At 49.1% G+C, this 16,118-nt stretch overlaps 1 pseudogene; it reads right to left on the reverse strand.

The window, feature by feature from the left end:
- Positions 1-14,709: 14,709 nt before the first annotated feature.
- Positions 14,710-14,916, reverse strand: LOC122923347 (annotated as a pseudogene).
- Positions 14,917-16,118: the final 1,202 nt, after the last annotated feature.

Below are 16,118 nucleotides of genomic sequence, written 5' to 3' on the forward strand. Positions count from 1 at the left end.
CCACCGATGCCAGCTTACGGGGGTGGGGGGGGGGTTTTCCCTCCCCGGTCCGTCCAGGGCGTTTGGTCTCTATCGGAGTCCAGACTTCCAATCAATATTCTGGAACTGAGGGCGATTCTTCTGTCCCTCAGACACTGGACCCATCTACTGAGGGGCCACCCTGTTCGGATCCAATCGGACAATGCCACGGCTGTGGCATACATAAACCATCAGGGAGGCACTCGCAGCGCTGCAGCGATGCAAGAGGTGACCCTCATTCTCCTCTGGGCGGAGGCGCATGTGCCGGCCTTATCCGCGATTTACATCCCGGGGGTGGACAACTGGGCGGCGGATTTCCTGAGCCGGTCCACCATCGACCCGGGAGAATGGTCCCTGCACCCAGAGGTGTTCGAAGCCCTTTGTCTTCGCTGGGGTCGCCCCGACGTGGACCTCATGGCTTCCAAATTCAACCACAAGGTCCCCCGATACCTGGCCAGGGCACGGGACCCGAAGGCGTACGGCGCCGACGCGCTCGTCCTTCCGTGGCGCGAATTCTCCCTTCTGTACGTCTTTCCTCCTTTCCCCCTCCTGCCACGGGTTCTTCGGAGGATCGCGGCAGAGGGCGTTCCCGCGATTCTGATCGCCCCGGATTGGCCCCGCCGGTCTTGGTACGCCGACCTAATGTTGCTGTTGGCAGACGCACCGTGGCCACTGCCCTCCAGGGAAGACCTTCTCTCTCAGGGACCGATCTTCCACGAGCATTTAGGCTCGCTACGTTTGACGGCGTGGCTATTGAGACCGCCGTCTTAACGCGACGGGGTTTCTCCGCGGACGTAGTCCGCACCATGATCCGTGCTCGTAAGCCCGTGTCCTCTAGGATCTACTATCGGGTTTGGAGGTCCTATCTGGGGTTCTGTGAGTCCCGGAGCATCCCACCTCTCCGGTTTTCTCTTCCCACGATCCTGTCCTTCCTCCAGTCGGGTCTGGACCTGGGGCTGAGCCTCAGTTCTCTGAAGGGACAGATTTCGGCGCTGTCTATTCTTCTCCAGCGTCCCCTGGCCCCTCTGGGGCCAATTAAGACCTTCTTACAAGGGGTGGCTCACTCTGTTCCGCCGTACCGCCCTCCAGTTCCATCCTGGGACCTGAATGTGGTGCTCTCGGCGCTCCAATCAGCCCCCTTCGAGCCTTTACGGGAGGTCTCCCTTCGCCTTCTGTCCTGCAAGGTCATTTTTCTTGTGGCCATCACATCTCTCCGACGGGTGTCGGAGTTAGCGGCTCTTTCTTGCTCCGAACCTTTCCTGATCTTCCACCAGGATAAGGTTGTGCTTCGGCCTGTCCCGTCCTTCCTGCCAAAGGTGGTCTCCGCCTTTCACATCAATGAGGACATCGTCCTTCCGTCGCTCTGTCCCTCTCCTTCCCACCCCAGAGAACGGGAACTGCACCGTCTGGATGTGGTCAGGGCGTTGAAGATTTATCTGGAGGTCACCGGATCCTTTCGGCGCACGGACTCCCTGTTTGTGGTTCCGGAGGGTTCGCGCAAGGGTTTGGCGGTCTCCAAGGTGGCTATTGCCCGTTTCATTAAACTGGCGGTGTCTGAGGCTTATCGAGCCAAGGGTAGAGCTCCGCCTTTCAGCGTCACTGCTCATTCCACCAGAGCAGTCGGAGCTTCCTGGGCGCAGAGGCATCGGGCCTCGGCTGAACAGTTGTGCAAAGCAGCCACTTGGTCCTCTCTGCACACTTTCACAAGGTTCTATAGAGTGCATACGCATGCATCAGCGGATGCTGCTTTGGGCCGCCTGGTTTTGCAGGCAGCGGTTTCCTGATGCTCCGGTGGTGGTCCGCCTTGGGTTTGTGGTCCCTCCCTTCTTGGACTGCTCTTGAACGTCCCAAGGTCTGTGTCCCCCAAGGAAAATGGGCGAGAAAAGGAGATTTTTGTATAACTTACCAGTTAAATCTCTTTCTCGCTCTTCCTTGGGGGACACAGCACCCACCCTTCTGTGTTTTGTTACAGGGTTATGGTCTGGCGCCCCGTTGGGTTGCTGGCTGGTTGTTTCCGTTATTGGTTGTTATCCTTTCACTACTTGGACACGCAACTGGTAGCCTCTATCTCCAGGCTGAGGGTATAGCTGATGGAGGAGGGGCTTAACAGTTTTACTTAGTGTCACGCCTCCTAGGGAGCTGAGCTATACCCAAGGTCTGTGTCCCCCAAGGAAGAGCGAGAAAGAGATTTAACTGGTAAGTTATACAAAAATCTCCTTTTTTTTTTTTTTTTTGTGTACTCACTGTCAACAGGTGATTCTAGGTCCCCCCCATATGTTTTAAGGTATTTTCGCCATTTCTAAACGGCTCCGACGGTCCCCCACGCACTGTTTACATCTCTGTTTGTTTATTTTTGTCTAACTTCCTGCCGCTCTGCACTGTGGGTCCCAGTGCAGCGCGGCATCACGTGCATTCAGACGACTCTCCTCTCTGCTGTGACTCCACTCCCTCATTGTTATTCCGCCTCCTGCCGCACATCGCCATGTCCTCCATGCATCCGCCCCCCTTGAATCATATTCAGCCTCCTGCCGCACCCCCCCCCCCCTTAGTAACGCCCCCAAACTCCTCCTGTCCTCCGAGTATTGCTTCTATCTCCAGCCTGCCGTCCCATTTGCCTGCATTGGAGGCGTTTACTATGCTAATTAGCATAGTTCCCTTGCCTCCATTGTGAACACGCCCTGCCCGGTGACGTCACTGGACCGGAGCGGTGTGGCTTAGCGTGATCTGTTGCCGAGTGCTCTGCATAATGCCTGCGGCTGATGGTGACGTCACCGGGCTCCCTGCGAAGTGGAAGAAGCAGCTTCGCTCTGCAGAAGGGACCCGGTACCTCATTGAATGTGAGAAAAGACTCACTTCCGGCTGAGAATTTGACTGATGAATACGGGGCATCAGAAAAGTATGTGGAAGGTAGGACAGTCATGTAGAAGATACTTAGGTTTAATTGTTTAACAAGGACATAAGTCCCCAATCCCGGACAACCCCTTTAAATGTAACCCTACATATACACTCGCCTAAAGAATTATTAGGAACACCATACTAATAGTGTTGGACCCCCTTTTGCCTTCAGAACTGCCTTAATTCTACGTGGCATTGATTCAACAAGGTGCTGATAGCATTCTTTAGAAATGTTGGCCCATATTGATAGGATAGCATCTTGCAGTTGATGGAGATTTGAGGGATGCACATCCAGGGCACGAAGCTCCCGTTCCACCACATCCCAAAGATGCTCTGTTGGGTTGAGATCTGGTGACTGTGGGGGGCCATTTTAGTACAGTGAACTCATTGTCATGTTCAAGAAACCAATTTGAAATGATTCGAGCTTTGTGACATGGTGCATTATCTTGCTGGGTACATGGTGGTCATGAAGCGATGGACATGGTCAGAAACAATGCTCAGGTAGCCCGTGGCATTTAAACGATGGCCAATTGGCACTAAGGGGCCTAAAGTGTGCCCAGAAAACATCCCTTACACCACCACAACCAGCCTGCACAGTGGTAACAAGGCATGATGGATACATGTTCTCATTCTGTTTGCGCCAAATTCGGACTCTACCATTTGAATGTCTCAACAGAAATCGAGACTCATCAGACCAGGCAAAATTTTTCCAGTCTTCAACAGTCCAATTTTGGTGAGCGCGTGCAAATTGTAGCCTCTTTTTTTCCTATTTGTAGTGGAGATGAGTGGTACCTGGTGGGGTCTTCTGCTGTTGTAGCCCACCTTTCTTTCCCATTCTGACATTCAGTTTGGAGTTCAGGAGATTGTCTTGACCAGGACCACAACCCTACATGCATTGAAGCAACTGCCATGTGATTGGTTGACTAGATAATCGCATTAATGAGAAATAGAACAGGTGTTCCTAATAATTCGAGTGTAGGAGTGTCAGGTTACATTACTATCAGCCAGCAGCCCATGGCACTGCAGATCGCTGCAACAGTGCTGTTACTATAGATCATTCATAGTAACATTGTTTATAAGGCTGAAAAAGACATCTGCCCATCCAGTTCGGCCTGTTATCCTGCAAGTTGATCCAGAGGAAGACAAAAAAAAAAAAAACGGAGGTAGAAGCCAATTTTCCCCACTTTAGGGGAAATAAAACTTTTGATCATTGTGACAGCCTATCATAGTGATCAGTTGTTAAAATGTATAAATAAAAGAAGTCTTAAAAAGGCCAGCAGAGCTCTGACTGTCTCTTTATGAAACAGAGAGGCTGGGCTCCCCATCAGAGCACAGGCAGGTAACTGCTTAGCTCCTCCTGCTCTATAACATACTGCCTGCAGACTTCACTACATTTCCTGGTAACAGGTTCTCTTTAAATGAGTGTTTGAGTAGTGATGAGCGAACTTCTGTTTTAAGTTCGGCGTCTAAAGTTCGGCTTCCGGTTAGCGGAGAATCCCGATATGGTTCCCGATATGGATTCCGACTTCCGTTGTGGTCCGTGGTAGCGGAATCAATAATCGGCCATTATTGATTCCGCTACCACGGACCACAACGGAAGTCGGAATCCATATCGGGAACCATATAGGGATTCTCCGCTAACCGGAAGCCGAACTTTAGACGCCGAACTTAAAACAGAAGTTCGCTCATCACTATTTATGAGCTGTTAGGAGTTTAGATATAAGAACTACATATCCACCCACCAGAGCAGTTCTCTGAAACTGAAAACTGTAGAAGGAAAACTTTTAAAGATCAAATTGAACTGTTGAATTTTTTAAAGAAGACCAAATGAAAAAATTATCTTGGCCCAACATGAGTAGAATGCAGTAATAAACATAAAAAATGCCCCAAAGGTGTTCATAGACTTTAAGGCTCTGTTTACATCAATTTGTGTACTGGATAATGTTGTATGGACTAGTGCAGGCTATTTTTCTCTGTATACTGTTTATTTTGCAGTAGCTGGTTATGCTTTTGGCTTTCATCCTTATAATGTAACCCTACTGACGCATGTCACGGCAGGGAGCTGTGAACCCAGAATTTCCTGTCACTCTCTTCCTACCTACTGGCATGATCTTCTCTAAGCAGCGTCCCACAACTGGACAACAGTCCTTTCCTAGATAAGGGCATGTGTCTACAAGGCAGGAAAAAACCCTATGGACAGATCGATGACCACACTTAAGAAATTGGCGGAACAAACTCTCTGGGTCAAACAAGGAGAGACCAATACAAGCCAAATCCTAAACAAAGAGACAGAGTAAAAAAACTGATGTAGGAGACAAAACCAGAATAGCAATTAGGGCAAATCGTAATCGGAACCATTTCCAAGTCAGAAGGTCAGAACCAGGAGGTGGTGTCGGGATCCAAATCGTCAGCCTATAATCGGCGTTCAAGGTCCAAGCAGGCTAATAATACCAGGAGAGCCCGAATAATATACAATAGAAACGCTAATGAGGAATCTTAAGACACCGATCACAGGCAACCCGTGGCCATTAGTATCCTGCACTTCCTGATCATGTGAACAATTCACCACCTGCCCTGTAGAGAACAGACGTTCTGATAAGGCTACTTTCACACCTGCGTTCGATCGGATCCGTTCTGAACGGATCCGCTCATATTAATGCAGACGGTGGCTCCGTTCAGAACGGATCCGTCTGCATTAGAACTTAGAAAAATTTTCTAAGTCTGAAAGTAGCCTGAGCGGATCCGTTCCGACTTTACATTGAAAGTCAATGGGGGACGGATCTGCTTGAAGATTGAGCCATATGGTGTCATCTTCAAGCGGATCCGTCCCCATTGACTTACATGTTAAGTCGGAACGGATCCGCACGGCCAGGCGGACACCCGAACGCTGCTTGCAGCGTTCAGGTGTCCGCTCACTGAGCGGAGCGGAGGCTGAGCGCTGGCAGACAGATGCATTCTCAGTGGATCCGCCTCCACTGAGAATGCATTAGGGCCAGACGGCTGCGTTCAGGGCCGCTCGTGAGCCCCTTCAAACGGAGCTCACGAGCGGACACCTGAACGCAGGTGTGAAAGGAGCCTAAATTAGCTAAAAGTTGCGTGGCTGGTGTGAGAAGTACTTGCATTTTATGTTTAGAGTCACGCATGCAAATTGCCATTTTTTGCATAAAGAGCACAAATAATTAAAACTGAAAAAAAATCATGCATTTCTTGACATGCACAACCTGCTGAGCGTAAGTTCCACTCAATATCACCTTCATGCAACTTTAATCAGTTACGTTCTTTAATATGAAATCACCTGTACATCTTTAAAAATACTACGCAAGCCCCTGTTCTGTCATCTTCCATTTTGGCTACATTTCATATTAAACTGTACCTGTCTGCCTCCTCCACGGGCACCATCAACTATGTCTAAAGCCTCATTCACATGTCCGTGCTTAAATCCATGAATATGCAGAGAATTTTATAAAGTGTCAAACCACTATCCGGCGCTGCAGGCATAAAGATCAGTCCTTGAGATGAATAAGATTCTTTTTATTAAAGTCAACGCGTTTCAAGGGCGAAAGTGCCCCCTTCGTCAGGACAATATACAGAATACAGCAGCACCGTGAGACACAGACGGCATCCGTGGTTTTCACAGATCCATAGACTATAATGGGCGACAGACAAAATAGAACATGCATCCGTGCTAAAAATAATTGACCCATGGAACGTGCTAAAACACAGATGTGGGAATACACATTAATATGAATGGGGATGTGTGCTGTCTGTGGAGAACCCGTACAGCACACGTTTGTGGAACATTGATGTGTGAATGAGCCCTTACACTGCCATTCTGCATCATTTCAGCGAAAATGTAGGGAAGTGCTTTGTGCCAGTATTTTTGCATGAAAAATTGCAAAAAACTGTGAAAAAAATACATGACTAGATTATTTTGGTGGTAATTATTATCATTTTACAGCTCAGTCTACGTTGGTCATGAGTTCTTATCAGTATATTATTGAGCTATAGATGTATTGCTTATAATCTTTATCATTCATTTTGGTTTTCCAATTTGTCCTTAAAATGTTGGATGTCCATGATTTTGGGACAAAAAAAAATCCGGATGCATTGCGTCTGCGATCAGGGAAAATCGAGTTGGTATGCCATTGCAGTCAGTTTTGACTGCGATTGAGTTCCGATGTTCAGTTTTTGCACACTCTTTAAAAAAATTAACTGACTGTGGTACCAGACCTGAACCCAGACTTATTCACTGAAGTTTGGGTTAGGTGTTATGTATATTTTATTATTTTCCCTTATAACATGGTGTCGCATACGGGAACCGCCCTGTCACGTGACCCGGGTGCGACTGGGGTCTATTTCGTGCACTCAATCTCTCGCGCCCCTACACACAGGCCCAGATTGAGCCTCAATTACACCCTGCCACAGCCTCTCATGCACCCAAACACGCTGCCACTGTCTATGACATTTAAATCAATACACCGATTAATTAAGGGCTTATAGAAAACCCCACAGCGCCCCACTCGCAAGCAGGCTCACTGTAGCACAGGCCACACTTGTAGCAAATACACGGTAACGCAAACCGCACTCATACACTTTAAAAAAAATGGAGGTTACTGGGCTCGTTCAGGGCACAAGGCAAAACCATTAAAGTGTGCTTTAATGCACTAAAAAGGTACAGTACTAAGTTACAAGAAATAAAACCTACAAAAACGTGCACAAAACTGTATAAAAATAAAAGGATAAAAAGCAGAAAGGTTCTTACTCAACGATTTGTGTGGTCAGAGTTCCTTCTGTTTTCCAGGGACAGGAGGAAAATGGAACCATCACCTTCCAACAAAGCATTTAGACAGTGAGGAGGTAGGAAAGGGAAATCGCATGCCATCAGCTTTATTGAGAAGACGGAAACAAACGGGGGGGGACGGGGGGACCGGGGGGGGTGAGGCGGAAGGAGAGGGGTTTAGTCCTCTTCGTCGTCGATGTCCAAGATGATGTAATCCCGGAGCAGGCTATGGATAAGTCTGATGCAGTCCAGGATAAAACCAGAGAGCGTGCCAATTGTAAGGGATGGAGCTGTCCCAGGCCCCTCCAGAGGGGCAGGAGGTAAAAGCGAGACATCGCCTTGCCTGCAGAGGCGTTGGCTGTTCTCAGAGTCAGGCGCACGCTGTCACAAACAAAGGCGATCCGCAGTAAAGTGGGCAGGTCCGGTATGCCCTTTCCGCCCTTGCGGGGCTCTTTTTGTATATGATGGCTCTCTTCACTCTGTCCATCTTGGATCCCCAGACGAAGCGAAACACTGTCCTGGTGATGGCCCTGGAAACCGTGGCAAGAGGGGGCCATGCCTGTGCGATGTACAGGAGCACAGTAAGAACTTCGTTACGCAGGACGAGTGCTTTGCCTTCAATTGTAAGCTGTCTGAGGCTCCACAGTCAGATTCTTTGATTGACCTTGGCAAAGTGTTCTTCCCAAGACTTGAGGGCTGCGCCTTCCTTTCTGAACCAGGCTTCAAGGATTTTGATCAGAGTCCAATTTGATGGTAAATGGGAAGGGGGCAGAAGAGGCCAGTTGCCAGTTCCCGAAGAGCATAGCTTCTGACTTGTCACAGTTGACTTTGGCCCCTGAAGCTTGTCCGAACTCCTCTCAGGTCTGGATGAGTGCAGTCACCGAACACCGGTCAGCACAGAAGACTGTCACGTCGTCCGTGTACAGTGAGCACTTGACCTCGTAGTGTCCAGGTCCTGGTGCGGTGATCCCTCTGATCTCTCCATTCTGCCGGATAGACTCCACGAAGGATTCTATAACACAAACAAAAAGGAGAGGTGAGAGGGCAGCCATCAGAAAGGGGTCAGTCTTCCAGCCGTTCAACACTGCGCTGCAAATGTCAAGGTACATCAGGTTAACAAACAGAACCTCCTGCCCAAACCCAGCTTGCGCAAAGCCCTGCCCATGAATAAAAGGGACACTCGGTCAAAGGCCTTCTCCTAGTCAAGGCTGACCAGGGCCGCTTGTACCTTGGCAAAGATCATGCAGTCCTATATTCAGGAGAGAGATGGGACGCCAGTTTTTCAAGTCACATCTCTCCCCATTCCACTAATACAAGATCGTGATAATTCCTTCCCTCAACAATGGGGGCATTCTACCCTCCACCACCATCTCCTCATATAGTTCCAGCAGGTCCGGACACATCAGATCCCCCAGCGCTACATAGAGCTCCGCTGGGAGGCCGTCACTGCCCGGGGTCCTGCCGGCCCTAAAGAATCTAGCGGCAGAGAGGACTTCCCCCACCGTCAGAGGGTCATCCATGCCTCCGCACTTACAGGGTCAAGATGGTTAGTGATACCTGACAGGAATTTATCAGTGGCGTTCGGGTCAGTGTTCTTCAGGGAGTAGAGGTCGCTGTAGTAGTCTGTGATGACTCCCATCACTTCCTCATTCCCTGATCGCATGTTGCCATCCTTGTCTCGAAGTTCATTCAGGGGCGTGTGGCCGGCGTGCAGATTCCTGAAAAAGAACGAGTTACATTTCTCACCCTTCACCAGGTTCTTCACTTAGGAGCAGAAGCTAATTCACTTGGATTCCTCCTCAAAGTGCCTTTTCAGGCTCCTCTTTGTCTCCAAAATTGCAAACAAAAAAGAATAAAGTTGTCCCTTGAGGGTGAGAACGGTGCAGACCACACCTCTCCCCAAAGTACTGCTTGAAAGCGTAATAGGAAAATCAAAGGGGCAGTAACATTTAAAACATGATATTTATTAATACGACTAAAACATATATAGTCCCCTTACAAACAAAACCAGACAGACACAGTCTGGTCCTGGGTACATGTGAGCCGCTGGGATGCGGGTCACAGTACACAGAATCCCTAGGGCGAGCCCTTTATTAGAGCTGTGTGGACCCCAAGGGTCAGGAGGAGCCACAATTCGTGCTGAGAAACACCCCAGCGTAGACGTCCTGAATCCCACTTGGAGAACAGGTCAATGCCCAGACAGGGTGAAAAAATAAGGGTAGATCTTACCGGTAACAAGTCAAACCGTGCGTGTATTCATCGGACACAGGAGACAACCGGAAATAAAGTTCTTGTCCCAGCACGTGGACTAGGTGTCCCTATGCGGGGAAGGGCTTCTTCATAGGTAAGGTCATGCCTAATCAAGGGCCGCAGGGAGATGAGCTGTCCCTGTTGCACCCTGCTTGACCTACTATGACCCTAATACGAGATCCATGCCCCGCAAGGGGTGGTCCCGTCCGGAACCTTGCCCTGGTCTAAGGTCCCTATGACACCCTGCCAGGGTGATGAAAAGGACACCTAATCTAGTGAAACTAGAATAGATAATGGCAGAACCATGGATATAAAGGAGGTATGTTCATGTGTCCCTACGCGTTTCCTCAATAGAACATTCACGGAAAAAATAATACTACAATCAACCCCTTGAATCGTCAGGGGACGGGGGTTAGTACTAGTAGCCGCTGCCTAAACCGCTTAGTGTCAGTGATATACTACTGAGCACGGGTGGAAAAGGGCAGACTGAAATAAATCACTCAGAAAGCTAAGTCTATTTGCACTAAGAAAAACCTCATAGCCACCTAAGAAACTATGCTTCTGTTAGGCAGTTGGGAGGGAGGTGCTGGCTACCTCTAACCACTCTGTGATAAATAATGTGGTTAATTTGTATCTAGAGTGCGTATGGCAGAGTCCAGGTACATCTGAAACACATAAGAAGAGATACAAGACGCCCTATAAACTACTGTAAGGTAGTGGATATATTTAGTAGAAAAAAAACACAATGACCCCCTAATGCCGATGTATAGATGAACAATGTCCAGGCATATATATAGGGAGACAGACATCAACCAGTATTTCTATGGGGAGCATTTTGGGGATATACGCAATGAGAGAGACACCCCTGTGGCAAGGCACGTCCAGACCAATCACGGGGGCCGTGCCTCAGCAGTGACTTTCATGGGCATCGAACATGTCCAGAAACTCCAGCGTGGAGGAGATTGGGATAAGCGTATACTCCAACGTGAGTGCTGGTGGATTTTTTAATTAAAAACCACTAACCCCCTAAAATATATCCACTACCTTACAGTAGTTTATAGGGCGTCTTGTATCTCTTCTTGTGTGTTTCAGATGTACCTGGACTCTGCCATACGCACTCTAGATACAAATTAACCACGTTATTTATCACAGAGTGGTTAGAGGTAGCCAGCACCTCCCTCCCAACTGCCTAACAGAAGCATAGTTTCTTAGGTGGCTATGAGGTTTTTCTCAGTGCAAATAGACTTAGCTTTCTGAGTGATTTATTTCAGTCTGCCCTTTTCCACCCGTGCTCAGTAGTATATCACTGACACTAAGCGGTTTAGGCAGCGGCTACTAGTACTAACCCCCGTCCCCTGACGATTCAAGGGGTTGATTGTAGTATTATTTTTTCTGTGAATGTTCTATTGAGGAAACGCGTAGGGACACAACATACCTCCTTTATATCCATGGTTCTGCCATTATCTATTCTAGTTTCACTAGATTAGGTGTCCTTTTCATCACCCTGGCAGGGTCTTATAGGGACCTTAGACCAGGGCAAGGTTCCGGACGGGACCAACCCTTGCGGGGCACGGATCTTGTGTTAGGGTATTAGGGTCATAGTAGGTCAAGCAGGGTGCAACAGGGACAGCTCATCTCCCTGCGGCCCTTGATTAGGCATGACCTTACCTATGAAGAAGCCCTTCCCCGCATAGGGACACCTAGTCCACGTGCTGGGACAAGAACTTTATTTCCGGTTGTCTCCTGTGTCCGATGAATACACGCACGGTTTGACTTGTTACCGGTAAGATCTACCCTTATTTTTTCACCCTGTCTGGGCATTGACCTGTTCTCCAAGTGGGAATCAGGACGTCTACGCTAGGGTGTTTCTCAGCACAAATTGCGGCTCATCCTGACCCTTGGGGTCCACACAGCTCTAATAAAGGGCTCGCCCTAGGGATTCTGTGTACTGTGACCCGCATCCCAGCGGCTCACATGTACCCAGGACCCGACTGTGTCTGTCTGTTTTTGTTTGTAAGGGGACTATATATGTTTTAGTCGTATTAATAAATATCATGTTTTAAATGTTACTGCCCCTTTGATTTTCCTACTCCTCTTTGTCTCCTCCAGCTCCTCTCTGACGCTCCAGCCGCATCGGTGAAGGTCTTGCAGGGACCGCAGCTCACGCTGCAGCTCTCTGAAGGCCGTCTTCTTCTCACACGCCGGTTTTTGTTGTTTTGCCTGAAAGAAACAACGAAACTGGGATTTAACATATTCCCACCAGTCACTAGTCCGTTCAAACAAGCATTTGTCATTCCGCCAGGCTATGTAGACCTCTCTAAGCTCCGCAAGCACGTCCTCCTGATTCAACAGTGCGCAGTTCAGTATCCAGGGCCGGGGGGGAACCCGTTCCCAAGGATGCACTGGACCTTAATGGCTCTGCGATCGGAGAGGAAGCAAGGGATCATAGAGTTCCCACACCGCCTGACTGCCCGAGAGGTAAACACAAAGTCTATCCAAGAACGGAGTGAGCCATCGGGTCGGCTCCACATATAATTAATGGAGCCTTACCTCATGGAGCCCACAACGTCCTGCAAGGATGCTTCGGTCACCATCTCAATAAGCAGTTTGGAAGTGACCTCTAACTTGCCGGAGCTGCGTCCGTCCTCCTTGATCAGGCAGTTGAAGTCCCCCCCCCCCCCACCTCCCCTCACTACAGCCCTAGTGGTAGCGAGCTGCAGTCGTAGGGCCTGGAAAAGCTCCAGTCGCGCACCTTTGTCAGAGGAAGCATACATATTGATGAGCCTAACCGGCTCTCCCGCCCAGGAACATCTACGACAAGTAGCCTGCCACAGATGAGCTCCTGGACGGAGTAAAGTGTAAAAGCGCTTCCCCTGAGAAAGATGGGAACCACCGCCTTCCCCTGAGAAAGATGGGAACCACCAACCACAGTCACCACCACCGGACCAGTAGGACGGGCCATGGGACCACTGCCTGGCCAGATGGTTGTGAGACCTAGAGGGGGGAAAAGCAGACTCCTGCAACATATACACATTGGCCCTAATACTCCTAAAATTTATGGAAAAAAGGTTAAAATTTGTCATCATGTAAGGTAAAGAAATAGGTTAGCGGAAACGATACAGCTTAGTTACCACCCCGGTCGTCCGGTGGCTTCTCTTCTTGTCTGCTGTCTGTGAGTGACCTGTGCAACAGCTGGCACTTGATGTCGAGCTCGTTGAAATGTTCGGTGGTCTGGAGGTCTTATTTTTCAGGCAGGGGATCTTCCACTGCCTCGATCATCTTTTTCTTGGAGTGGTCAGCGACTGGGCTATCCCTCTCCCTTTCTTTTCCCCTTTCTTTGCTGGACACCTGGTGATGAGAGAGCGGGATATTCCTCCTCGTAGGAGGCTGGAGGAACGGTTAATGCTACTGCAGCGGTGGCAATGGGGCAGGTTGGGCTGGGGCTGGTGGAAGGTGCTACTGAGTAATAGGCAGTTGGATATGGGAATCCTCATGGCGGGAGGAGGGGGGGGTGGGAGCATGGCCTAGGACAGATATCTGCTTACCCTTCTTCCTAGGTGGTTTTGCCTTGGGTTTGGTCACCACCAGAGTCAGGGCTGGGGTGGGGTTCCTGCTGGCCGGAGCTCTGGCTGCGACGGCTGCCCAGGTACTTTCCCTCCTCGGGCAGTCCTTATAGACGTGGGAGGCCAGACCACACAGATTGCATACCGTCTTCTTGGGGCAGTCCTTGAAGTTGTGTCCTGCCACATGACAGATCCTGCAGGCGTCCTCCTTGCAGTCCTTCATCTGGTGGCCCATCTTGCTGCATTTCCTGCAGACCTACGGCATATTGGGGTAGTAGATGAAGGCCGAAGAGTTGCCCAAGGAGAATGACTGTAGCAGGTGCTGTACGCCATCCGGGTCTGAAGGGTCTTTGTTGAGGCAGACGACAGACCACTTGCCGGTCCAGAATCCGTTTCCATCCAATATGTGGGTGGGATCCCTCACAACGGTGCAGAACCGCTTCAGGAAGGTGATGATGTCCTTGCCTGGGATGTGTGGATTCTGCATAGATCACTCTCCTTTCTTCCATCTGTACAGGGCAGCTGCCCACAAATCGCCTGAAGGGGATTCCGGTCTCGCTGCTTTGACCATCTCCCAGTACCTTTTGCAGATGGCCATGGAACCAAAAGTGATCCAGAACATTCCTGTGAAGAACGAATAGATGCTCACCACTTCTGGCTTTGTGAATCCCTGTTCCAGGACCATCTTTTTGCCAAACACATCCTGGCTCATGTCCCGTCCACTTCCTTCATCTTCAGGATGACGGTCTGCCTCATCCAAGGCTCCAGGGGTGGGGAGCCGCGGCTGGGCTCCTTGCCTTCCTGCTGCTTCAGGGGAACAGGTGCCGCCGGGTCAGTAGCCGATGAAGTGAAGGCTGGTGGGCCTCTTCCGTGGCCTTTTTTTCTTCTGTGGCATTCTTCTTGTTCTTGGGAGGTTGAGGTTGAGGCCATGGCTTCTTCTTGCCTTCCTCTCTCTGGAAAATCTTTGCAAAGCGCCCCTTTTGCCATAGGGGGTGGGGGTATGCAAATTCCTTATTGCTGGGCGGACCTTCTTCTGGGGAAGGTCTTCGCCGAGCTTCTTTTCCTCGTCCGGGTCCCCCGAGGCCGGAGTCTTCAGTCCTCGTCGAGTCTTCGCAAAGTTTTCTCCCTGATCATAGTCGGAGAAAATCTTCCAATAGTCGTCTTCGGCTGTCGAGATCCAAGTAAGCACATTAAACCACAGGCTAAGAGGTGGTCAGAGACCAGAGCACTATTGTTCCCTGGGGAATAGCCCTAAACCCAATAGCAGCAGTGAGTTTAAGCTGAATTTAATCAACGATGCTCAAAGGCAGAGTGCAGGGGGTACCCACAAGGACCTGGACTGGCAAGTCAAGGCAGACTGATAAGAACAGATACTACACATAATCTTAGCCATAAAGGCCGAGAAGCGATTCTGTCAGTTCTGTGGCTTTATTGCCCTCCCGACCAGAAGCTTTAGTGGTCAGAGTGAGGTCATCATATGCTATGGTTGTCTCCTCTGTTACAGCCAATGCGGTATCATTAACTAGGTCATTATTATCTGTCACATTTATAAGTCCATCATATTGATGCAGTAACTCTGCCTTCAGTCCTTGCTCCATGACGACTGCTGGATAAATTGACGGGGTCTCACTGCATAGCTCCTCCTTGCTAGGCCCCATTTTCAGCTTCGCTACAGAGAGATTGTCCTTCTCCACCACATTAACATAATTTACAGTTTCTGTCTTAAGGGATTCTTTTGTGGCTTCACTGTCTTCCTTTTTGTTATCTGATTGGTCAAAACATCCTCTGAAATAATGTCCACACCTTCCTCTCGTGGTCTGGACCCAACATATTTTAATAATGTATATTCTATCCGGCTAGTCATTTTGATACCACACATGACCGGTGTGGTTGTCCCAGAAGGTGAGATATTGGTTATGTGTGAATGCTGGCTAATATAGATGGGGTGTTTAGACCCCCTACGATGCCCACATCACGCAGAATACAATGATCACAATTATTAATATGTGAGTTGTATCAGAGATGAATTATTGCTTATGAGATATTTTCTTCATCCCGTGGCACTGTATTTGAAAAGCTTCTGGACCCCTGCGGGATGAGGTTCTAGGCTGTCTGAGTGGCTGCATTTCCAGGAACCACCTTTATTACCATTTCAAAAGGGCTAGTTTTTTAAATTCAGGCGATAAACTGATTTCCTCAAAGGGCAATGCGTATTCCACCTGCAGGCCCAGACAGAACGGCACGAACATTCACAGAATGGAAAATATATAGGATCACACAATAGTTATAAAAACATAGACAGATAATAAGTTATGAGAATTGTTGTCCATTTCTCACACATGGTTATAAGGGAAAATAATAGCATTCTTAATACAGAATGCTTACTAAAATGTGGCTTTAGGGGATAAAAAAAAATGTACTCGCCTCATCCTGTTGTTCGCGCGGCCGGCATCTTCTTCTTTCAGGACCTGCCAAAGGACCTTTGAACGTAATCGCACTCACCACGTGGTGAGCGAGATTACGTCATCAAAGGTCCTTTTGCAGGTCCAGAAAGAAGATGATGCCGACTGCGCGAACAGGATGAGGTAAGTTAATTTTATTTATTTTTTTAA

The sequence above is a fragment of the Bufo gargarizans genome, unplaced genomic scaffold, assembly GCF_014858855.1.
Source record: "Bufo gargarizans isolate SCDJY-AF-19 unplaced genomic scaffold, ASM1485885v1 original_scaffold_1489_pilon:::fragment_2:::debris, whole genome shotgun sequence".
NCBI lineage: Eukaryota > Metazoa > Chordata > Amphibia > Anura > Bufonidae > Bufo > Bufo gargarizans.